At 45.5% G+C, this 24,511-nt stretch overlaps 1 long non-coding RNA gene across 2 annotated transcripts in view; it reads right to left on the bottom strand.

Moving 5' to 3' along the window:
- LOC139359579 (uncharacterized) overlaps positions 1–24,511 on the bottom strand; it is an 87,522-nt gene that overhangs the window by 14,611 nt on the left and 48,400 nt on the right. For both annotated transcript variants that reach the window (XR_011615656.1, XR_011615655.1), the window contains exons 3-7: positions 20,009–20,208; positions 15,747–15,825; positions 10,087–10,194; positions 8,569–8,647; positions 3,507–3,615 (exon numbers count right to left, since the gene is read on the bottom strand). This is a non-coding gene — a long non-coding RNA (uncharacterized lncRNA). The remainder of the gene's footprint in view (positions 1–3,506; positions 3,616–8,568; positions 8,648–10,086; positions 10,195–15,746; positions 15,826–20,008; positions 20,209–24,511) is intronic.

Genomic DNA, 24,511 nt, shown 5'->3' with positions numbered 1-24,511 from the left:
CAGCTAAAACTCCCAGACAAGCCCTGTCTGTGTAGATCAAGGAACTCAGAAAGTGAGTCCCTGGGTCTCAGAGCCGGAAGGGAGAAATGTCCATTTTTTCCCTCTCTCTCTTGCTGTGGCAGTGGCATGGGCAACTAACCCTCCTTGAGAAGTCCCATCATTCTGGCTCTAGGACAGGCAGGAAGTTGAGAAGAATCCCAGAGAGGAGACCTAGAAGAGAGTTCTCCTACTTCTGTGCACGAACAAGCATCTGTCCAGGGCTCATTCCTGAGGTGCATATACACAGAATACCCCAAAGCAGCACAGCAAAAGCCTCGAAAACCGAACAACGACATAAGGCTTACAAGTCCAAGTCTAACCCCCAAAGGACACAGATAGACGTAGGATGATCTAAAGCAGCACAGGACAGGCTTTGAAAACTGTCGTGACATTGGAATCCACAGGGAGAAAAAAAGGCGAGACAGACCTTGCAGTCTGAATCCAAGCAGGATGACCGAATGCTGAAAACAACAACTAAAATCAGCGTTCTCTGGAGGATTTTAATAGAACCAGAGAGTCACAAAGGAATATTCCAACTGTTCAGCATACAAACTGGTATTATTCAACATACAAAGAGTCGTGGAAAAGTGACCATTCTCAAGCTAAAAAGATAATCAACAGGCACCAATGCCAAGACAATGGAATTATCAGACTTTAAGACAGCTATTATCATCATGCTCTATAAGATAAAAGTGAGCATGCTGGCCGGGCGCGGTGGCTCAAGCCTGTAATCCCAGCACTTTGGGAGGCCGAGACGGGCGGATCACGAGGTCGGGAGATCGAGACCATCCTGGTTATCACAGTGAAACCCCGTCTCTACTAAAAAATACAAAAAACTAGCCGGGCGAGGTGGCGGGCGCCTGTAGTCCCAGCTACTCGGGAGGCTGAGGCAGGAGAATGGCGTGAACCCGGGAGGCGGAGCTTGCAGTGAGCTGAGATCCGGCCACTGCACTCCAGCCTGGGTGAGATAGCGAGACTCCGTCTCAAAAAAAAAAAAAAAAAAAAAAAAAAAAAAGTGAGCATGCTTGAAGTAAACGTTAAGATATAAGTTCTCAACAGAAGAAAAATCTATGAAAAAGAACTGAACAGAATATAAACTGTAATGTAAACTCAATGTAAACAGAATGTAAACTGAAAAAATATATCCGAAATAAAAAATTTCACTAGAAGGTATCAATAATAGGATAAAGATTACCAATAGAGCAAAGAGTTAGTGAAGCTGGATCAAGAGAAATTGTCCAGGCCAGGTAGGGTGGCTCATGTCTGTAATTTGGGAGGCCAAGGTGGGTGGATCGCCTGAGCTCAGGAGTTCAAGACCAGACTGGCCAACATGGTGAAACCCCATCTCCACTAAAAATACAAAATTAGCCAGGTGTGCTTGCAGACACCTGTAATCCAAGCTACTGGGGAGGCTGAGGCAGGAGAATCGCTTGAAAGTGGGATGTGGAAATTGCAGTGAGCCAAGATCACACCAGTGCACTCTAGCCTGGGCGACAGAGTGAGACTTCATCTCAAAAAAAAAAGAAACAAACAGCCCAGGCACAGTGGCTCATGCCTGTAATCCCAGCACTTTGAGAGGCCAAGGTGGGTGGATCACCTGAGGTCAGGAGTTCGAGACCAGCCTGGCCAACATGGAGAAACCCATCTCTACTAAAAATAAAAAAAAATTAGCAGGGCGTAGTGGCAGCTGCCTGTAATCCCAGCTACTTGGGAGGCTGAGACAGGAGAATTGCTAGAACCCTGGGGATGAAGGTTGCAAAGGTTGCAGTGAGCTGAGATGGCACCACTGCACTCCAGCCTGGACGACAGAGTCAGACTCTGTCTCCCCCCCAAAAAAAAAAAAAAAAAAAGGAAACAAACAAATGAGCTGACATACTTAATGGTAAAAGGTGGAATATATTCCCCTTAAAATCAGGAGCACAGCACAGATGTCTACTGTCGCCATTCCCATTTAATTTATTAATAACATCATATCGGCAGTTACAGTTAATATAATAAAGCAAGAAATAAAAGGCTTAGGCATCAGAAAGGAAGAAGCTGTTTCTATTTGTAGACAACACTGTCTACAAAGAATCTACAAAAAAAGGTTCTGAAAACGCATAAATGAGCAATGTTATTCAAACCCACAGCTTTTACATCAAATCTTCTATCTCCAGATCCTTATATCAAATTGCCAACTGGATATCTTCACCTGTATGTTTCCCAGGAACTCCTAAGACTCAGTATTTCCAAGCCCAAATTATTGATATCTGTCTAAACTTGGTCTTTCAAAAAAATTTCCTATTCCTCTGGTAATGCCATCAATTTACTTATTCTAATAGAGCTTCCCAATGTTGATTGATCCATCTATCCATGCTGAGAAATGAAGGTTTGTCTTAGACTATTCCTCTTACCTGCCCCATATACCTGGTCAGTTAGGCTATCAGTTAATCTTGTTATGAAACCAATTGCCCCAAACCTAGAGTCTTAAAAGACAATAATCTATAGGCTGGGTGTGGTGGCTTATGCCTGTAATCCCAGCACTTTGGGAGGCCAAGGTGGAAGGATCACGAGGTCAAGATATGGAGACCATCCTGGCCAACACGGTGAAACCCCCGCCTCTACTAAAAATACAAAAATTAACTAGGCGTGGTGGCACGTGCCTGTAGTCCCAGCTACTCAGGAGGCTGAGGCAGGAGAATCACTTGAACCCAGGAGGCGGAGGTTGCAGTAGGCTGAGATCATGCCACTGCACTCCAGCCTGGTGACAGAGCGAGACTGCGTATGAAAAAAAAAAAATCCCCTACTTATGTTAAGAGTACCAAAACTAGGCCCAGGAATGATGGCTCATCCCTATAATTTTGGCACTTTGGGAAGCCAAGGCGGGAAGATAGCTTGAGTCCAGGAGTAAAATAGTGAGACTCTGTCTCTACAAAATAATAGAAACTTAGCTGGATGTGGCACACACCTGTAATCCAGGTACTCATGAGGCTAAAATGGGTGGGTCACTTGAGCCTGGGAGGTCAAGGCTGCAGAGAACTGTGATCACACCACTACACCCTACACCCAGCCTGGGCTACAAGGTGAGACCCTGTCTCAAAAAAAAAAAAGAAGTACCAAAAATCTACAGCTGTTTCAGGAATAAAATACATGCAGTTAGTGAGGTTTTTCTCCCCCACTGCTATGACTAATTTTTGGTTGAGATGCTAAGCCAAACACCATTTTAAGTCTGTGGTCCAACCTAAAAAGGGAATCATACTCTCCAAAAATTGTACCTTCTACTCTAATTGCTAAAATAAAATGTTGCCTTATGAAAATCAATTCTGTAGGTATCAATGAGTTACGAAAGCATGGCTTATTAAAAAAAAAAAAATAGTGGGCCATGATACCTACATGAACTGCAAAGCAGGCAAACTGAATTTTCTTATCCAAGAGCCCATCCTCATACTTAAAATTTCCCATGACTACGTGGAAATTCTTTCACTTACCGGAAAGACCTGATTGGCACTTTCACTGAGAGTTGAGTCATCTGGGCTGTCGACAGGTGTCTGATGTGTAGACTCGGAATCAAACTGACTTACATCCTCTTCAGATTGCCTTATACAAACAAAATAATTTAGAAAAAATAAATAGTCCATATGACATCAATCAAATGCACCTTAAGCTCTGGGAGCTCTTTTCGCAGGGGTTAACTACAATGAAGTATTAGAATAGTCTTAGCAGGCACAGAATGAAGAAAAAAATGCAGGTGGAAAGTACTGAGTCAAATTACATCTTCAAATCTTAAACATGCACTCGAATAGATTTTAGTATACAGTTATTCCTATTAAAAATGTGAATATATCAACTGGACATGGTGGCTCATGCCTGTAATCCCAGCACTCTGGGAGGCTGAGGCGGGCAGATCACAAGGTCAGGAGTTCGAGACCAGCCTGGCCTATATAGCGAAACCCCATCTCTACTAAAAATACAAAATGGTGGTGGGCGCCTGTAATTCTACCTACTCGGCAGGCTGAGGCAGGAGAATTGCCTGAACCTGAGAGGCAGAGGTTGCAGCAAGCACAGATTGTGCCACTGCACACCAGCCCAGGCGACAGTGTGAGAGTCTGTCTCAATTAAAAAAAAAAGTGAATATATGGAACTCAAAACAAGCTGGAAAAAATGTCAATACCAATTTCTCCTCTCACAAAGCTTCAGTGTGCCTAGTCCACTGGCTAAATCCCTGTGTAGAGATAATTAGTTCAGTTGGCTACTGCAGGTTTGTAATAAACCTGAAAAACTACTGAAGCAGAGTTAAAACACAAATTTTTTAATTCATATGTTTAACTGGTAAGATGCTCCAGTTAAAGTTTCTTCCCACAGATTATTTTCATTCCTTTAGAAATCTAAAGGAGCAAAACTACTTCTCTATTCTGCATGGGTTATAAGTTATATTTCCCTGTGAAAGTGTAGTTATCACTTCAGTGCTAACCATGAGATTGATTTATTTAATTCCTTCTCTCTTTCCCAAACTATCTGGTTAGACTCTTGGGCCAAATGTGGGAAGTAAATAATAATTTAGAATATCTGACTTCATACTAAAAGGTGACCACACTGACCTTATAATTCTCCCAGAGCCCAGACTGTGAACCGCACTCCCTGGAGGAGCGGCTGATTCCAGGTGTGGGGAAATGCACGAGATAAGCACAGAACACCAGTTTCCTTATTTTGCTCTCTGGTACAACACCAGCCCATGTGCTCATGTCAAAAGGACTCAGAAACCAACAGGAAGACGCACCCAGCGTTCACTGCAGCCAGCATTCAACGAAGGGAAAAATTGAGCATCAATTAAGACAACTGCCAGTGCGGGGGCTCACACCCATCATCCCAGCACTTTGGGAGGCAGAGGCAGGCGGACTGCTTTTGAGCCCAGGAGTTGAAGACCAGCCTGGTGAACATGGCAAAACCCCGTCTCTCACAGAAACACAAAAATTAGCTGGGCATGGTGGTGTACCTGTGGTCCCCGCTACTAAGAGGCTGAGGTGGGAGGATTGCTGAGGCCGGGAATCAAGGCTGCAGTGGGCAGAGATTACACCACTGCACTACGGCTTGGGTGACAGAGTAAGACCCTGGCTCAAAACAATAAATGAATAAATAAAAATAAAATAAAAACAACTGCAATGAAATGAAACACAAATACGTTAAAACGTGTAAGTTCGTAGTAAAATAAAAAAGAAAAAATCACACACACAAAGTTCATTGGTCAATTTTGGGAGATGCTAGGGAACTAATTCATTATTTTGAAAACTAGGAGAGAATCAAACATACATCCTGTCTTTCCTGTATGAAGTATACCTTGAGTAACTAACTGATCAAAGACTTTATGAAAGAATTCCAGCTAACAAGGAAAGAAGAAATAACAGTTCGAATAAGATCATTTCATAAACACCTGATGAAATTATAAAAGTAGGCCAGAGTTTCTCAACCTCAGTGCTACTGACTTTTTAGGCCTATTAATACTTTGCTGTAGGGGGCTGTGCTGTGCCGACTCTTACCCCTGAAGGTACCTGTGGCGTTCCCTCCCCCACGCTGTGACAATCAGTGTGTCTCCGGACATTGCCAAATTACCCTGGTAGTGAAATGCTGACATAGGCAATGATCAGTGACCACTAACATCACAAACACACACACACACACACACAAATACAACTACACGTTATGCCTCCTGATCAAAGCATGCAATACTGAGAGTTTAACCTGAATCAGATCAACCACCTAAATTTAACTACCAGTTTTTGGAAATTCAGGGAACAGATGAACATGGTCAGTGAAACTATGGGGATAATATCAGCAAAATCAAAATTTGAGAATTCTACAGGACAAATGACCCGGTTTCGTCAGTAAATCACAAGGGGAATCTGTACATGACAAAAGACTTAAAGAGACATAGTAACCAAGTTATATAGAGACCTTAATTAAATCCTTACAAACAGGACGAGAAAAAAAAAGAATGCAACAACAACAACAAAATTAGGTGGGGCAACACAGGGAAACCTCATCTCTAGAAAAATTCAAAAAACTAGCTGGGTGTGGTGATACACCCCTGTGGTCCCAGCTATACGGGAGGATCCCTTGAGCCTGGGAGGTTGAGGCTGCCATGAGCCATGATCATGCCACCGCACTCTAGCCTGGGCAACAGAGAAAGATCCTATCTCAAAAAAAGAAAAAAAAAAAAAAAAAAACTGGGCAAACTGTCAACTTCTGAGGTGTGATGCTGGGACGGCAGTTATGTTTAAACAAGATGACCTAATCATTTTTTAAGCTGGGCGGTAGGTGTATGACAGTTCTCCTCCTTACAATTGTCTGTTGCTTTTTAAAGTGGGTCACATTATGCACCATGACCAAAAAATAATCACCATCATCCTCCTCCTCCTTCTCCACCTACATCCCAAGGAATGGAAAAAGAAACTGTATTTTCTCAGATTCTGAGGTGGGAGAAAGACAATAACTAACATACTAACTCATTTACTCATAAACATATTGCTATGGGGTGAAGCGTGTGCCTTACCCACTCCCCTAAAAATTTCGTATGTTGAAATTCTAACCTCTAGTTCCTCAGAATGTGACCTTATTTGGAAAAGGTTATTGCAGACATAATTAGTGAAGATGAGGTCCTACTGGAGTAGAGAGGAACCCTAATCCAGTATGCCTGGTATCCTTACAAAAAGGGGAAATTTGGCCACAGATACGCACACAGGTAGAACACCATGTGAACATGAAGACAGAGATCCGGGTGATGCACCTACAGGCCAAAGAATCACAGAGATTACCAGCAAACCACCAGAAGCCAGGGGAGAGGCAAGGAACATACAGTTCCTCACAGTCGTCAAAGAAACCAACTCTAACAACGTTATGTAGAACTTCTAGTCTTGGCCGGGCGCGGTGGCTCAAGCCTGTAATCCCAGCACTTTGGGAGGCCGAGACGGGCGGATCATGAGGTCAGGAGTTCGAGACCATCCTGGGTAACACGGTGAAACCCCGTCTCTACTAAAAAATACAAAAAACTAGCCGGGCGAGGTGGCGGGCGCCTGTAGTCCCCGCTACTCGGGAGGCTGAGGCAGGAGAATGGTGTAAAAACCCGGGAGGCAGAGCTTGCAGTGAGCTGAGATCCGGCCACTGCACTCCAGCCTGGGCGACACAGTGAGACTCCGTCTCAAAAAAAAAAAAAAAAGAACTTCTAGTCTCCAGATCTATGAGATAATGAATTTCTGTTGTCTCAGCCACCCGGTTTGTGGTACTTTGTTGCAGCAAGCCTAGCAAACGAATGCACATATATTCTATAGTTTGAAGAAAGAATTCCCAGAAAATCATATTTAAAATGGTTAAATTAAGCAAAATAAAATAAACCAAAAAAAGAAAAGTCCCAACTACCTGAAATACTTAATTGTCTTTGGAAACTGATTTAAAAATAGCTCATACCGTCAACTGCCACTGGGTTTAGTTCTTTAAAAAACAGTACAAAAATAAAAGATGCTTGGCTGGGTGCAGAAGCTCACACCTGTAATCCCAGCACTTTGACAGGCTGAGGTGGGTGGATCACTTGAGTCCAGGAGTTCGAGACCAGCCTGGGTGACATGGTGAAAGCCTGTTTCTGCAAAAAATTAGCCAGGCATGGTGACACGTGTCTGTAGTCGCAGCTATTCCGGAAGCTAAGGTGAGAGAATCACCTGATTCTGGGGAGGTCAAGGCTGCGTTGAACTGTGATCGTGCTACTGCACTCCATGCTGGGTTCCTGGGTGACAGAGTGAGACCCCGTCTCAAAATAAAATAAAATAAATAAAAAATAAAAACAAAGATGCTGAAGAGAGGACAAACCAGAGATCTCTGAACTGCTAATGAAAATAATGTTTCTGTCTGCTCTCAGATTTTTTCTTTTTTTTTCTTTCTTTTTTTTTTCTTTTGAGATGGAGTCTCACTCTGTCGCCCAGGCTGGAGTGCAGTGAGCCACCGCGCCCGGCTGCGATTTTTCTTATTCCAAAAAAGTCTCAAGCGATCCCCCTGCCTCAGCCTCTCAAGTAGCTGGGACTCACAGGCACATGCCACCACACCCAGCTAACTTTTTTTTTTTGAGACGGAGTCTCGCTTTGTCGCCCAGGCTGGAGTGCAGTGGCGTGATCTCCGCTCACTGCAAGCTCCGCCTCGCGGGTTCGCGCCATTCTCCTGCCTCAGTCTCCCGAGTAGCTGGGACTACAGGCACCCGCCACCACGCTCGGCTAATTTTTTGTATTTTTAATAGAGACTGGGTTTCACAGTGTTTGCCAGGACGGTCTTGATCTCCTGACCTCGTGATCCGCCCGCCTCGGCCTCCCAAAGTGCTGGGATTACAGGCTTTAGCCACCGCGCCCGGCCCAGCTAACTTTTAAATGTTTTGTAGAGATGAAGTCTTGTTATGTTGCCCATGCTGGTCTTGAACTCCTGGCTTCAAACAATCCTCCCACCTCAGCCCTTTAAAGTTTTGGGATTACAGGTATGAGCCCTTGCACCCAATTATATGCTTTCATGTATACTTACCAACAGAGGTTTAAAGGAGGGGCTCCACCTTTCCAGCCAGAAGTTCTTCCCAGTTAATGTGTCTAAAGAATGGATGAGCCTAGGGGAAAAAAAAGCAGAAAGAAAAGTTGAGGGGAATAGACTTCGCTGGATTGAGAAATTAATCACCTTTTTGAAGTTACAAGTCACAAAATAAGCTAAACTTAAAAGCAACTACATATAACCCTGAGAAATACATAAAACTAGCACTATCTTCCCCACAAAACACCAAACATGCCAATCCCTACTTGAACTTCTCCAGGGTCCCCAGGCCCAGCTCCCAGATGAGAAGCAGCTTGATAGAGGAAAAAAAGCCTGGATAAAGAACCTTAGTCAAACTGATTTTTTTCCTTTTTAGACTTTGCTTGTCTACTTTGCCTTGAGAAAATATAGTTTACTGGCCGGGCACGGTGGCTCATGCCTGTAATCCCAGCATTTTGGGAGGCTGAGGCAGGTGGTTCACCTGAGGCTGGGAGTTTGAGACCAGCCTGGCCAACATGGTGAAACCCCTTCTCTACTAAAAATACAAAAATTAGGCCGGCATGGTGGTGCACACCTGTAATCCCAGTTACTAGGGAGACTGAGGCAGGACAATCACTGGAACCTGGGAGGCGGAGGTTGCAGTGAGCCAAGATCATGCCATTGCACTCCAGCCTGGATGACAGGGCAAGACTCCATCTCAGAAAGAAAAGAAAATATAGTTTACTAATTACTACTGAGTAATTGTTTAAGGGTCTGTAATCCCAGCACTTTGGGAGGCCAAGGCAGCTGGATCACCTGTGGTCAGGAATTCCAGACCAGCCTGACCAACATGGTGGAACCCTGTCTCTATTAAAAATACAAAAATTACCCAGGCGTGCTGGTGGGCGCCTGTAATCCCGGCTACTCCAGAGGCTGAGGCAGGAGAATCGCTTGAACCTGGGGGGCTGAGGTTGCAGTGAGCCAAGATCGCGCCACTGTACTACCAGCCTGGGTGACAGAGCGAGACTCTGTCACAAAAAAAAAAAAAAAAAAAAGGCCGGGCGCGGTGGCTCAAGCCTGTAATCCCAGCACTTTGGGAGGCCGAGACGGCCGGATCACGAGGTCAGGAGATCGAGACCATCCTGGCTAACACGGTGAAACCCCATCTCTACTAAAAAATACAAAAAAATTGCCGGGCGAAGTGGCGGGCGCCTGTGGTCCCAGCTACTCGGGAGGCTGAGGCAGGAGAATGGCATAAACCCGGGAGGCGGAGCTTGCAGTGAGCTGAGATCCAGCCACTGTACTCCAGCCTGGGTGACAGAGCCAGACTCAGTCTCAAAAAAAAAAAAAATAATAATAATAATAATAATTATAAAAACCAATATGAAAAGAAAGTCGTTAGATAAATCTGTACTTCGCCTTCAAAAACTGAAGACTTTTTTTGTTCAATATGTATTATTCAAAATATACATTAAATTCTATCTAGTTAAATCCTAGTCATTGAATCTTATAGTGTTGGTGACCATTTAAGAACCTTACCTTTTTAAGCAGATCTCTGGCTTCTTGTGTGAGGTAGGGAGGCAAACTGAGTTTACATTTGAGGATGTTGTCAGTTGTTTTCTTTCCATTCTCCCCAGTGAATGGGGGCTAAGAGTAGAAGACAAGTGAAAAATATTAGCAGGGAGTGAAAAATATTAGCATATAAGAAACAAATTTTAAATAACAATATTATCTATTTCCTGAATTAGTTATGCATGGAGATCAGAAATGTATGCTGTGAAATAGGCTAACTGCTAAAGACTTTTATTTTGTTTTAGAGACAGGGTCTCGCTATGTTGTCAAGGCTAGATTCTATTAATAATCCTTGGCTCCAATGATCCTCCCGCCTCAGCCTCCTGAGTAGCTTGGGCTACAGGCACGCACCACTGTGCCTGGCAGAAGTGCAGTTTTTAAGCAACAGGACAGAGGAAGTAGCAGTGTCCTAGAAGGAAGCCTGTGTTTCCACCATTAACTTATTGTGTGATAATAAGTGAGCTATGTGATTTTATGCTTTAGTTTCTCCATTTATAAAATAAGGACTCCTGAGTAGCTGGGATTACAGGAGCACACCACCATGCTCGGCTAATTTTTCTATTTTTAGTAGAGACGGGGTTTCACTATGTTGGCCAGACTGGTCTCAAACTCCTGACCTCATGATCCACCCACCTTGGTCTCCCAAAGTGCTGAGATTATAGGCATGAGCCACTGAGCCTAGCATAGGAATTCTTTATACTACCCTTGAAACTGTTTAAGTATGAAATTATGTCAAAATAAAGTTTTTCCGGGCAGGCACAATGGCTCACAACTGTAATACCAGCACTTTAGAAGGCCAAGGCGGGCAGATCACCTGAGGTCAGGAGGTCAAGACCAGCCTGGCCAACACGGTGAAAGCCCAACTCTACTAAAAATACAAAACAATACCCCGGTGTGGTGGCGCATACCTGTAGTCCCAGCTAAATGGGAGGCTAAGGCAGGAGAATCGCTTGAACCTGGGAGGCAGAGGTTGCAGTGAGCTGAGATTACACCTCTGCACTCCAGCCTGGGCGAGAGGAGCGAAAGTCCATCTTCAAAAAAAAAAGTTTTTCCAACGGCAATAGTCACAAAAAAGTGACTACATTCTGCACCTTTCTGTTCCATGTTACATGTTACTGTGAAATCTTTCTCAGAGAACTGAACCGTGTTTGGTAGAAATAGATACTTGTGGCCGGGCACAGTGGCTCATACCTGTAATCCCAGCACTTTGGGAGGCCAAGGCAGGCGGATAACGAGGTCAGGAGATCAAGACCCTCCTGGCTAACATGGTGAAACCCCGTCTCTACTAAAATAATACAAAAAATTATCTGGGCATGGTGGCGGGCAACTGTAGTCCCAGCTCCTCGGGAGGCTGAGGCGGGAGAACGGCGACAACCCAGGAGGCGGAGCTTGCAGTGAGTTGAGATTGGGCAACAGAGCCAGACTCCATCTCAAAAAAAATAAAATAAAATAAACAAAGAAATAAAGTACATTTTAACTTTTAAACTCCTGCCACAGGCCAGGCGTGGTGGCTCATGCCTGTAATCCCAGAACTCTGGGAGGCCGAGGCGGGTGGATTAGTTGAGGTCAGGAGTTTGAGACCAGCCTGACCAACATGGAGAAACCCCGTCTCTACTAAAAGTAAAAAATTAGCCAGGAGTAGCAGCGCATGCCTGTAATTCCAGCTACTGAGGAGGCTGAGGCAGGAGAACTGCTTGAACCCGGGAGGCAGAGGTTGCGGTGAACCAAGATCGTGTCATTGCACTCCAGTCTGGGCAACAAGAACGAAACTCCATCTAAAAGAAACAAAACAAAACAAAACAAAATCTCCTGCCGCAAGTTTTTAAATCTTACGTGAATGAAAACACAAGGATGCTGGGATTATTTACCTGGGGAGAGGGAGAAAAAAATCAAAAAGGTCCTCTCAACACAAGAATGAAGCAAAGCTTTTAACATCTGCCTGTTACCTGTTTACTTCCTGTCCTTTTTTTTTTTTTTTGAGATGGAGTCTCGCTCTGTTGCCCAGGCTGGAGCACAGTGGGGCGATCTCGGCTCACTGCAAGCTCCGCCTCCTGGGTTCATTCTCCTGCCTCAGTCTCCTGAGTAGCTGGGATTACAGGTGCCTGCCACCACGCCCGGCTAAATCTTTTGGAGTTTTAGTAGAGACGGGGTTTCACCCTGTTAGCCAGGATGGTCTCGTTTTCCTGACCTTGTGATTCGCCCGCCTCAGCCTCCCAGAGTGCTGGGATTACAGGCGTGAGCCACTGCGCCTGGCCCTTTACTTCCTGTCTTATGGCCAGCTAGGATGACTGCAGTCAAGTAGGTCTGGTTTCTCTTAAAGAGCCAAACTCACGCATTTAGAAGTTTAATTTAAGTGGCAAGAAATGATGTCATGCATGCTGATTTCCCTTCTGAAAGGAATTAGGCTGATCAGCTATTATTGTTCAAATGCAATGGTACTCAAAATTTATTTTAGATCCCTCTCCCTCCCATCCTCAGAATGTAAAAGCAAAAATAAATGTAGAGCCAGTACTACCCCTTCTTATGAAACACAGTAGCTTTCAATGGCATTGTCTTACTGTGAAGAATAAGTTCCTGAAAGTCACACTTGAGTATTATTTATATCCCAGTTTGTTTCCAAAAGAGGTTCTGCAGCATACGACATAGTAATATAGGCCGGGCACAGTGGATCACACCTGTAATATTAACACTTTGGGAGGCTGAGGTAGGCAGATCGCTTGAGCCCAGGGGTTCAAGACCAGCCTGGGCAATATGGCAAAATCCCACCTCTACAAAAAAAAAAAAAAATTAGTTGGATATGGTGGTGGTACACCTGTTGTCCCAGCTGTTCAGCAGGCTGAGGCGGGCAGATCAATTGAGCCCAGAAGGTCAAGGCTGCAGTGAGCTATGATTGCACCACTGCACTCCAGCCTGGGTGACAGAATGGACCCTATCTCGAAAAAACAAAAAATGTGTGTGTGTGTGTATATATATATATATATACCTATATATACACACACAGACACACACACACATATACACACAGATACTATATATATATGCACACACTATATTTACACACCCTACAAATATATATACACTTACATATATATATAAACTACAACAAACAATTAGAGTTGAAAATTAAGTTGAAATAGTTTTAAAAGGACAGAAGGCATAAGCCATAAAAGCCTACTGAGGCCGGGTGCAGTGCCTCACACATAAAATCACAGCACTTTGGGAGGCCAAAATGGAAGGACCACTTAAGTCAGGAGTTCAAGACCAGCCTAAGCAACGAAGTGTGACCTCATCTCTACAAAAAATACTTTTTTTAAAAAAATAGGGCCGGGCGCGGTGGCTCAAGCCTGTAATCCCAGCACTTTGGGAGGCCGAGACGGGCGGATCACGAGGTCAGGAGATCGAGACCATCCTGGCTAACATGGTGAAACCCCGTCTCTACTAAAAATACAAAAAAACTAGCCGGGCGAGGTGGCGGGCGCCTGTAGTCCCAGCTACTCGGGAGGCTGAGGCAGGAGAATGGCATAAACCCGGGAGGCGGAGCTTGCAGTGAGCTGAGATCTGGCCACTGCACTCTAGCCTGGGCGACAGAGCGAGACTCCGTCTCAAAAATAAATAAATAAATAAATAAATAAAAAAAAATAAAAAAAAATAAAAAAATAGAGTCTATTGGCAAGGTGTGGTGGCACATGCCTGTAATTCCAGTAGTTTTGGCGGTCGAGGCGGGCGGATCACAAGGTGAAGAGAAACCCTGTCTGTACTAAAAATACAAAAAAAAAAAAAAAAAAAAATTAGCCGGACGTGGTGGCAGGTGCCTGTAGTCCCAACTACTATAGAGGCTGAGGCAAGATAATAGCCTCAACCCGGGAGGCGGAGCTTGCAGTGAGCGGGGATGGTGCACTCCAGCCTGGGCAACAGTGCAAGACTCCGTCTCAAAAAAAAAAAAAAAAAAAAAATGGGGAAACGAAACAAAACAAAAACAAAAGCAAAACAAAAAGGCAGGCCGTGGTGGCTCACGCCTGTAATCCCATCACTTTGGGAGGCCGAGATCACAAGGTCAGGATATCGAGATGTTTCTGGCTAACACGTTGAAACCCCATGTCTACTAAAAAAACAAAAAATGAGCAGGGCATGGTGGCGGGTGCCTGTGGTCCCAGCTGTTCTGGAGGCTGAGGCAGGAGAATGGCGTGAACCCGGGAGGTGGAGCTTGCAGTGAGCCGAGGTCCTGCCACTGCACTCCAGCCTGGGCAATAGAGTGAGACTCCCTCTCAAAAAAAAAAAAAAAAAAAAAAGGCAACAAACTAGGTATATGCCTTTAGAAGTGGTGTGTACATTTCCAGCATTATGAATGAATAGAAATGAGTGGCAATAGTTACTTTGGTCCATAGATTTTTGGTATCTTAACTAGTTTTAGATCTCTTCCACTGAAGAGATTGCCTGTGGAACCTTGTTAGGAATGGAAGCACTGAAGGCAAACTGCTTGGGTTTGAATTTTGTTCTATCCCTTGCACCCTGCCTGGGTTCAAATCCTAGCTCTGCTTAGTAAGTTCTTTTAAGGTGATGATCTTTGAGCAAATGTCTTAGCTCCTGTTTTCCCAAGTAAATGGACACAATAGTTGCTACCTTGTGGAAGGATTCATGTAATTGACCAGTGTTTACCAAGTAGCATCAGCCTTCAGTTTTAGTCATTGGTGACTCTGTATTTGGACTGTGAGAGGGTTGGGGTGGGGGGTGGTGTGTGTCTGTAGCACTTAATTGCATGCAGAAAGGAAAAGATACTTTTGATAAGGGAGAGGTCACTTTTCTCTGCTTTTGTGTCAAAAGGGAAGAAGGGAGTTTTGGAAAGGCATAGGAATTTTGTTCAATACTAAGCTCTCTTCCTCAAAATCAGAGGTACACAGAATGTGTAATAATTTGCAGAATTTGACTTCAACAATTTGATTTTTTAAAATTTATTTTTATTTTTTTAGGTTTAGACTGAGCTACAGTTAATCTGTGGCAACGTTCTGGATGCACTGGACAAACACCTCATTCCAGCAGCTACCACTCTGGCAAGTCCAATGTTTTCTATTATGAAATGTAGGTTCTATACTAAGAACTAACAAGTGTACTTCAATAATTTTAAACACTCTCAAGAATAATTGGCTTTGTTTCTTTTTTTCTTAGATATTTCCTATCATTTTCCTTATTAAATATAACCAAAAATCCCACAGAAATTAACTGAGGAGCTTCCAAGTACCAACAAAATTATCACTCCATAGACTAGAATTAAACAAGCAAGTGGTTCCAAGAAATGCCACAAGTCTATGAATCATAACATAAAATTTCTACACGAAACATTCAGCCAGGACTGTGCAATGTGTGGCCGTTTGGGGGAGGGAAATGAGATAGGTTCCATGAAAGCAAAAGAATAGAAATAACTAAAGCAAAAGCTAATGCATTTTTATAATAGCCTGACCATCTTTTTATTCCAACATCAACTATCCTTCTAACATTAAACAATTATTTTTAAATAAAAATTGGAAACCTACATAAAAGAAAGTCATGATTCTAAAAAGGCCAACTTTGAATCTTACATTTTCCTTTCTAGTATAGAACCTACATTTCATAATAGAAAACCTTGGACTTACCAGTGGTAGCTGCTGGAATGAGGTGTTTGTCTAGTACCTCCAGCATGTCGCCACAGATTAACTCCAACTCAGCCTCGACCTGAAAAAATAAAAATAAATTTTAAAAAATCAGATTGCTCAAGTCTAGAAATTCTGTAAATTATTACACATTCTATGTACCTCTGATTTTGAGGAAGAGAGCTTAGTATTGAACAGAATTCCTTTCCCTCTCCCAACTCCCTTCTTCCCTTTTGATACAAAAGCAGAGAAAAGCTGCCTCTCGGTCATCAAAAGTATCTTTTCCTTTCCGCATGCAATTAAGTGCTACACACACACACCACCCCCCACCCCAGCACCGCCTCACAGTCCAACTACACAATCACCAAGGACTAAAACTAAACACTGATGCTACTTGGTAAATGCTGGTCAATTACGTGAATCTTTCACAGAGTAGCAACTACTCTGTCCATTTACTTGGGAAAACAGGAGCTAAGACATTTGCTCAAAGATCACCCCCTTAAAAGAACTTACTAAGCAGAGCTAGGATTTGAACCCAGGCACGGTGCAAGGGACCGAACAAAATTCAAACCCAAGCAGTTTGCCTTCAGTACTTACATTCCTAACAAGGTTCCACAGGCAATCTCTTTAGTGGAAGAGATCCAAAACTAGTTAAGATACCAAAAATCTATGGACCAAAAAAACTATTGCTACTTATCTCAATTCATTTATAATGCTGAAAATGTACAACACCTCTAAACGCACATTCTTAGCGTGCTTCCTATCTTTTTTCTTTTTTTCTTTTCTTTTTTTTTTTTTTTGAGACAGAGCCTCACTTTGTCCCTCAGGCTGGAGTGCAATGGCCGCAATCTCAGCTCACTGCAACCTCCACCTCCAGGGTTCACGCCATTCTCCTGCCTCAGCCTCCCGAGTAGCTGGGACTGAGAGGTGACAACCTGCTAGCAGCCCTTGCTCTCTGCGCCTCCTGGGCCTCGGCGTCCACTCTGGTGGCGCTTGAGAAGCCCTTCAGCCTGCCACTGCACTGTGGGAGCCACTCTGGGCTGGTCGAGGCCAGAGCTGGCTCCCTCTGCTTGCCGGGAGGTGTGGAGGGACAGGCGCGGGCGGGAACCGGGGCTGCGCCCGGCACTCGCGGGCCAGCAAGAGTTCCCTGTGGGCGTGGGTTCGGCGGTGCCCGCACTCAGCACCGGGTAGTGAGGGGCTTAGTACCTGGGCCAACAGCTGCAGAGGGTGCGCCATGTCCCCGCAGTGCCGGACCGCCGGCGCTGCCCTTGAATTCTCTCCGGGCCTCAGCTGCCTCCCGAAGGGCGGGGGCTCGGGACCTGCATCCTGCCATTCCCGAGCCTCCCTGCACCCCTCCGTGGGCTTCTGCGCTACCCGAGCCTCCCAGAGGAGCGCTGCCCGCTGCGCCGCGCCGCTTGGTCCCATGGACCGCCCAAGGACTGAGGAGTGCAGGTGCACCGCGGGACTGGCAGGCCGCTCTGCTTGCAGCCCCAGTGAGGGATCCACTAGGTGAAGCCAGCTGGGCTCCTGAGTCTGGTGGGGACATGGAGAACCTTTATGTCTAGCTGAGGGATTGTAAATGCACCAATCAGTACTCCGTGTCTAGCTCAAGGTTTGTAAATACACCAATCAGTACTCTGTATCTAGCTAACCTAGTGGGGACTTGGAGAACTTTTCTGTCTAGCACTCTTAGCACTCTGTGTCTGGCTCAGGGTTTGTAAATACACTGATCAGTACTCTGTCTAGCTCAAGGTTTGTAAATACACCAATCCTTACTGGAGAACATTTCTGTCTAGCACTGTGTGTCTAGCTAAAGGATTGTAAACGCACCTATCAGCACTCTGTCAAAATGGTCCATCAGCTCTCTGTAAAATAGACAAATCAGCAGGATGTGGGTGGGGCCAGATACAGGAATAAACGCAGGCTGCCAGCGCCAGCAGTGGCAATCCTCTTGGGTGCTCTTTCGCAGTGTGGGAGTTTTGTATTTTGCTCTTTATAATAAATCTTGCTGCTGCTCATTCTGGGTCCACTGTGAGCTGTAACACTCACCTTGAAGGTCTGCAGCTTCAGTCCTGAGGCCAGCGAGACCACAAACCCACCAGGAGGAATGAACAACTCCAGATGTGCCACCTTAAGAGCTGTAACAGTCACCACGAAGGTCTGTAGCTTAGCTTCACTCCTGAAGCCAGCGAGACCACGAACCCACCGGAAGGAAGAAACTCCGAACACGTCCAAACATCGGAAGGAACAAACTCTGGACACACCATCTTTAAGAACTGTAACACTCACTGCGAGGGTCTGCGGCTTCGTTCTTGAAGTCAGCAAGACCAAGAACCCACCAATTCTGGACCCAGGACTACAGGCGCCCACCAGCATGCCCGGATTTTTTTCCCTTTTTTTTTTTTTTTATATTTTTAGCAGAGACAGGGTTTCACCATGTTAGCCAGGATTGTCTCGATCTCCTGTCCCTGTGATCCACCCGCCTCAGCCTCCCAAAGTCCTGGGATTACAGGCTTGAGCCACCATGCCCCGGCCACTTGCTTTCTATTTTCTGTGAACTCATGGCACCACTGTTGAACCTTTCTAGGTTCCTCTCATGTCCCTGGAACCTCATTTCTGTAAAACATTCTCTCAGTCTTTTTTCCGTAATTGCATCCTTATCTTAGCTAAGCAAAACTGTTTTCTGAATCAACTATCTCCCTGATAGCTTTTCAAATAGAGACTGCTGTAGGAGACGAAAGGTTTCCATGTTCTCCTAACTCCTCACATACTCAATGACTGCTCTCCTGTTTCTCCAAACCCTTCTTCCTCAAAAGCCGATATTCTACATTCCATTTCTCCATTTCTGTCATCAATAGATCTCTAGGCCCTTCTCCCACATTCATTGACTATCTACAGGCAAACTATCCTATACCTGAGATCACACCAAAGTATGGTGTGGCCACGTTCCCGTCAACAGAGTTCTTTGCTTTCTACTCCAAGACTTGCACTTGTCCATACCCCTAACTGTGCCGCTCCATACTAGAAGTCTTATATTGTAATGCTCCACTCTTAGCCATGGCTTCCTCTTTTAATTCCTTTTCTCTTGTTGTTTCTATTTAGGAACTGATCAAGACATCTACACTCTTTCTTTCTTTTTTGCTTTTTTCTTTCTTTCTCTCTTTTTCTTTCTCTCTCCCTTCCTTCCTTTTTCTTTATCTTTTCCTTTTCCTTCCTTCCTTCTTTCCTTCCTTCCTTCCTTCTTTATGCATGTATCTCATGTAACACATGCAGACTCGAACTTTTCACATCTTCTCCCAATGTATCAGTTGCTGTCTTTGCTTCCTGCTTCCCTTTCCTAGCTAGCCCAAGTCCCACAGTGTACCTCATGGACTTCTTTCTTCAGCTTTTCCAACTTTCTCACTTCCTCATTCCACTGGGACACAAAACTTGTCTATTGGTCATCAAAATTCTTTGACCCAACATATTTCATGGTAATGGTAACATCAATCCCAGCTTACAACTTTACTTTTAGAGACAGGGTCTCACTTTTTTGCCCACTACTGCAGCTTCCAGGAGAAAAAGTTACTCATCTCTGCCCTGAAATATTCTATAGCCTAATCCACGTGAGCAAAAGACAAAAATCTACCAAGATGTAAAATGTGTTCTATATATACAGTCATCTGAGTACTAGACTGTGACCTCAAATGCCAACGACTATGGCCAAATTACTAACAGACATAAGCCTGAGAACTAAGCCAGACACTCAAACAAGCCTCCCTTTTCAGAGACATTTTCTAGAACCATAAAAATAAAAGGCAAAAATTAGGACATATTCAGGAAACAACAACCTCCTTCCCCCAGATAATTTTCTGTTGCATAAAACCCAAAGATTAAAAACTATGACATTGGATTAAAGAAACTTGAGTCTTTCAATAAAAAAAGAACGAGACAAATTTAACCAAAAACACTCATCATTTTTCTTGAAAATACAATAGTTCCCTTTTACCTGAGAGGGATCCATTCGGAGATCCAGAGTAAATATGCTGAAACCATGGATAATAGCAAACCTAATATATACTATATTCTGTTCTATACATACATACTCATGGTAAAGTTTAATTTATAAATTAGGCTCAGTGAAAGATGAATACCAGAACAATTATAACGTACTCTAATAGAAGTTATATGAACGTAGTCTCTTTTTCTCTCAAAATATCTTATTGTACTGTACCACTGGTAACTAAAACTGCAGATAAGGGGGGACTATTGTACAACAGTCTCACCATTTGCCGGTATTTCCGAATCATTTTTAGCTTGTCTTCTCTTCCCTTGTTTCCTTCTTTCTGTTCAAGGCTGCTGATTCTTCTCCAGGAGGCTCTTCAAGCTCCAATCACATTCTTACATGTAACAGAGAGGAGGTTTCTTTCTTCAGCTGTCAGCTCCACATCCATCCCTGCTACTTTCTTCATTGACTCCACCATTTCTTTAAGGGAAAAGCAAAATCTGTACACCTGCAGAATTAGCACCACATGGAAGCTGCCAAAGAGTTTTCTGCCTGTGTCCCCTGGAGAGGTGACATCACTTCTCCCCTGGACAGGAGCCCATTAAGCAACACTTGGAGGAGTCAAGGAGTGCCACACCAGAACGTGGGGACCAGTGATGTCAGGGAGTGCTGGGCAGCAAGTCCCAAGGTCCTCAGGGCGCCCCAGGGCCTTTCTTGGAAACCGTACTGCTGTCAGTGCCCTGGCACCATGGGCCTGTGATGAGAGTGCAGCCTGAGCGATCTACAAACTGCCTTCAGGGTTTCTCTTCCATTGTCCTGGTGAAGAGCACAGCCCTGATCCATGCAGGCCTCCTGACCCACACCCTCGTGTTCTCTCCCAAACACACTTTCTTATCTGTTCAATATGGACAGGCTGAGAAGGCTAAAAATTTCCCAAATGTTTAAGTTCTGCTTCCCTTTTGATTATAAGTTCTGTCTCTAAATCATTCCTCTTTTCTTTCATTTTCCTAGAAACATTCAAGAGAATGAAGGTACTCCTTCAATACTTTGCTTAGATATTTCTTCTGCCAAATTTCAGGTTCACCGTTCGCAAGCTCTGCCTTCCAGAAAACACTAGGAGCACAATGCAGCCAAGTTCTTTGTCACTTTATGACAAGCATCACCTTTCCTCCAGTTTCCAATAACATGTTCTTCATTGCCATCTGAGACTTCATCTGAATGATTTTTCCCTTCCATATTTTTATTTTTTTAAGAGACTGAGTCTCCCTATGTTGGCCAGGTTGGTCTTGAAGCCTCATCCTCAAGCGATCCTCCCATCTTGGCCTCCCAAAGTGCTAAGATTCCAGGCATGAGACACTACACACGAACCCCTTCATATGCTACCGACATTCTGTCCAGCTGTCCTCTTCTGAGCCCTCACCAGAGTCACCCTTAACCAAAAGTCACAGGGAGAAGACGGCCACCCACACGCCAAGAGACAGGCCTGGAACAGAGCCTTCCTGCACAGCCTTAGAGGGACCCATCCTGCTTGATCTCGGACTCATGGCCTCCAGGACTGTGAGACAATAAGATTCTGTTGTTGAGAGTGCCCAGTCTGTGGTCCTGTAAAACAGCCCTAGGAAACTAACGCAGCCTGTTAGCCCACAGATGGTGAAGGGATGGAACGTGCAACAGAGCTCCAGGCTTACTGTCTACAGCTTCCAATGTGCACTATGGGACCCTCGGGTGGGTGTAGGTATGCAAGATAATTTTGGGTGGTGCAGGATGAATAATTTCAACTGACATAAAAACGTGTGTATCTTGCTGGGTAAATCAGGGGTCCTGACCTGTTAGGAACCAGGCTACATAGCAGGAGGTGAGCAGTCAGCCAGTGATCAAAGCTTCATCTGTAGAAACAGCTGCTTCCCATCCCTCGCATTACCCCATGAGCTCTGCCTTGTGTGAGATGATCAGTGCCGTTATATTCTCATAGGAGCATGAACCCTACTGTGAACTGCTCATGCCAGAGATCTAGACTGCGTGCTCCTTATGAGAACCTAATGCCTGATGATCTGTGATTGTCTCCCATCACCTCCAGATGGGAGCATGTAGTTAAAGGAAAACAAGCTCAGGGCTCCCACTGATTCTATATTATGGTGAGTCGTGTAATTATTTCATTATATATTACAGTGAAATAATAATAGAAATAAAGCACATAATAAATATAATGGGCTTGAATCACCTCCGCATTATCCCTTCCCCTTCTCCCAGGTCCGTGGAAGAGTTGTCTTCAAGATAACTGGTCTCTGGTGCCAAAAAGTTTCGGGACCAATGATTTAAATGTTTGTAAGAATAGTTAAGCAACTTAAGCTTTACATGCTCAAAAAATACAGGTTTAAATACTAATAAAAATGGGTGCAAATGAAAACACTCTTTCTGTGGTCCAGGGAATCTTAACCATTCTATCAGAAAGACTTGCTGCTTGGAGCTGCAGCTGTCCTCCCACATCCTGTCCACTGTAAAGCCCTGGAACACACACACACGTGCCCCCCCCCACACATGCACACAGATGCACATACATAAATGCATTCACATGTACATACCTGCACACACACATGCACACACACACAGATGTACATACATAAGTACATTCACATGTACATACCTGCACACACACACGCACACACAGGCACACACATGCACGCACAGACACAGATGCACATACATAAGTATATTCACATGTACATACCTGCACACACACACGAACATACATACACATGCATATATCTGCATGCACACGACGCACATACACACACAGACACACACACACACAGACACACACGCACGCTGTGCTTCATGCCCTCACTAGGGTGGCCAGGGAGGGAACGCGTGTTTTTAGGAGAAATGAAGACAACTCAGGCCCCTCATTCTCCTGGTGTTTGCACAAGTGCCTTCTCTGCAGACCATGCTTCAGTGTCTTTCTTGGTTCTCCCTCTTACTGAAAGACAGAAGCAGAGGCCCGGCACATACTCGGCTGCTTAGGGCTCAAGCCAAGTTCGCAAGCTTCCTGGGGAGCCTTGTGAGATGAAGGCACTGCACAGCCTCCCTAAAAGAGGTGTCGGCTTTTCATGGATCCTTGAGCCCAGGAAGGCGATAGGTGAGACATCGCAGTTCATCAGAAGACACAAGCAAACTCCAGTGAGAAAGGGCAAGGGTCAAAGATTTGACTCTCCCGGAGAAGGGGTTCTCGGGCTATAAGCAGCAGGCAGAAGACTTCATTGCATGCGCAGTGAGGTGACGGCGAGCTACAGTTTTCACTGGGAACTGAGATCAACAGTGACCTGACCCCCTACTCATGCTCGTCTTTCCCTGTCTCTCTCTTTGCCTTTTGTGTCTCTCTCCCTATCTCTCTTGTTCCTTTTCCTCTCAACCTCCTCTGTCTCTCTCCCTATCTCTCTTCCTCTCTCTCTCTCACTCCCTTCTTCCCATCTCTCTTTCTCTCTCCTTCTTTTCCACTTCTCTCTCCCTTCTCATCTCTCTGCCTGCCACTGTTCAGGCTCCTGGGGCCCCACGTGGATGGGCGGACACAGGACTCCTAGGCTACCCGTCACAGCGCAAGCACAGGGCTGCAGGCCCTTGGTCCCCCACCTCCCAGCATCCTCAAAATGAGGGGTGTGGGGTGTGCCCGTGCTCTCCTGGGTGGGCGCCCCACACTCCAGGAAGCAGAAACTGCAAGTCACAGCTGGCTTGAGTGGCACACCCATGGGGCTGCCAGCTTCCATCGTGCCATCTGCTGAGGCCAAAGCAGAGGACACCAGCCCAGGCCGGTCTCTGCAGCAGGGTGGGGGTAGGGGTGGGCTTGGGGTTGGGGGTGGAGATGGGAACCGCCAATGCAAACTGGCCCCTGGCTGGTTTCCTACCCTTCACCCTACCATGCAAGGCCTCTCCCACCCCTACCCCTGTCTCCCACCACCTCCACCCCTAGGCTGCCCCAGACCCAGGCTCCAGAGGTCTCCCAGGATCCAGGAACTAAGGACAATCACTGGGTTCCACAGCCTCTAGTCCATGAGTCAGCCACCCCTCTGTGTGCTGACAAACCTTGGCTCTCATGCCCCACCCCAAGCCAGGACACACCCCCATCCTCCACCAGCATTATTCCCGCCTCCTGATTTTAGCCCTCACAACCCTGCTTCCTAGTAACCTTGCCCCCTCCCAGCCGGGTCCAGGCAAGCCTAAAGTCCAGCACACTCGCCCCACCCTTCCTGGGGGCCACTCTACTATCTGCTTGTCCAGATGTCTTCACCTGGCTTTACCAGGCTACAGCAAATAGCAGGGATGAGCCCCCGGCCTCTGCCAGGAAGATTTGCCAAAATACTCTCTATTTAGAAGCAGGAAGAGTGATGGGGCCTAAGAAAGACCCCAGGATTGTCACCCAAGCAACAAGAAGGGCAAGGAGCCCAGTTTCCTGCCCTTACCCTGGGAGGATGTGGCCAGGACTCCACAAGGTCCTGGAGAGGGGTGGGCAGGAGAGCAGATCCAACTTCCTCTTGAGGAAGCAGCCACCACCCCAGGAAGCAGCAGATGGGGGCGCACAGGCAGAGCCCCCGGTGCTGCAGGGCAGGGCCAGCAGATCTGTACTCAGCCTCAGCCCCGGGGAGCTGCAAGACAGGCTGAGACCCGGATAGGTTTGGCTCTGTGTCCCCACCCAAAACTCATCTGGAATTGTAATCCTCCTGTGTCAAGGGAGGAACCTGGTGGGAGGGGATTGGATCTGGGGACAGTTTCCCCCGTGCTGCTCCCCTGA

Source organism: Macaca nemestrina, chromosome 17 (genome assembly GCF_043159975.1).
Source record: "Macaca nemestrina isolate mMacNem1 chromosome 17, mMacNem.hap1, whole genome shotgun sequence".
NCBI lineage: Eukaryota > Metazoa > Chordata > Mammalia > Primates > Cercopithecidae > Macaca > Macaca nemestrina.
The sequence above is the reverse complement of the archived record's forward strand: the minus strand, read 5'-3'. Positions and strand labels throughout refer to the sequence as shown.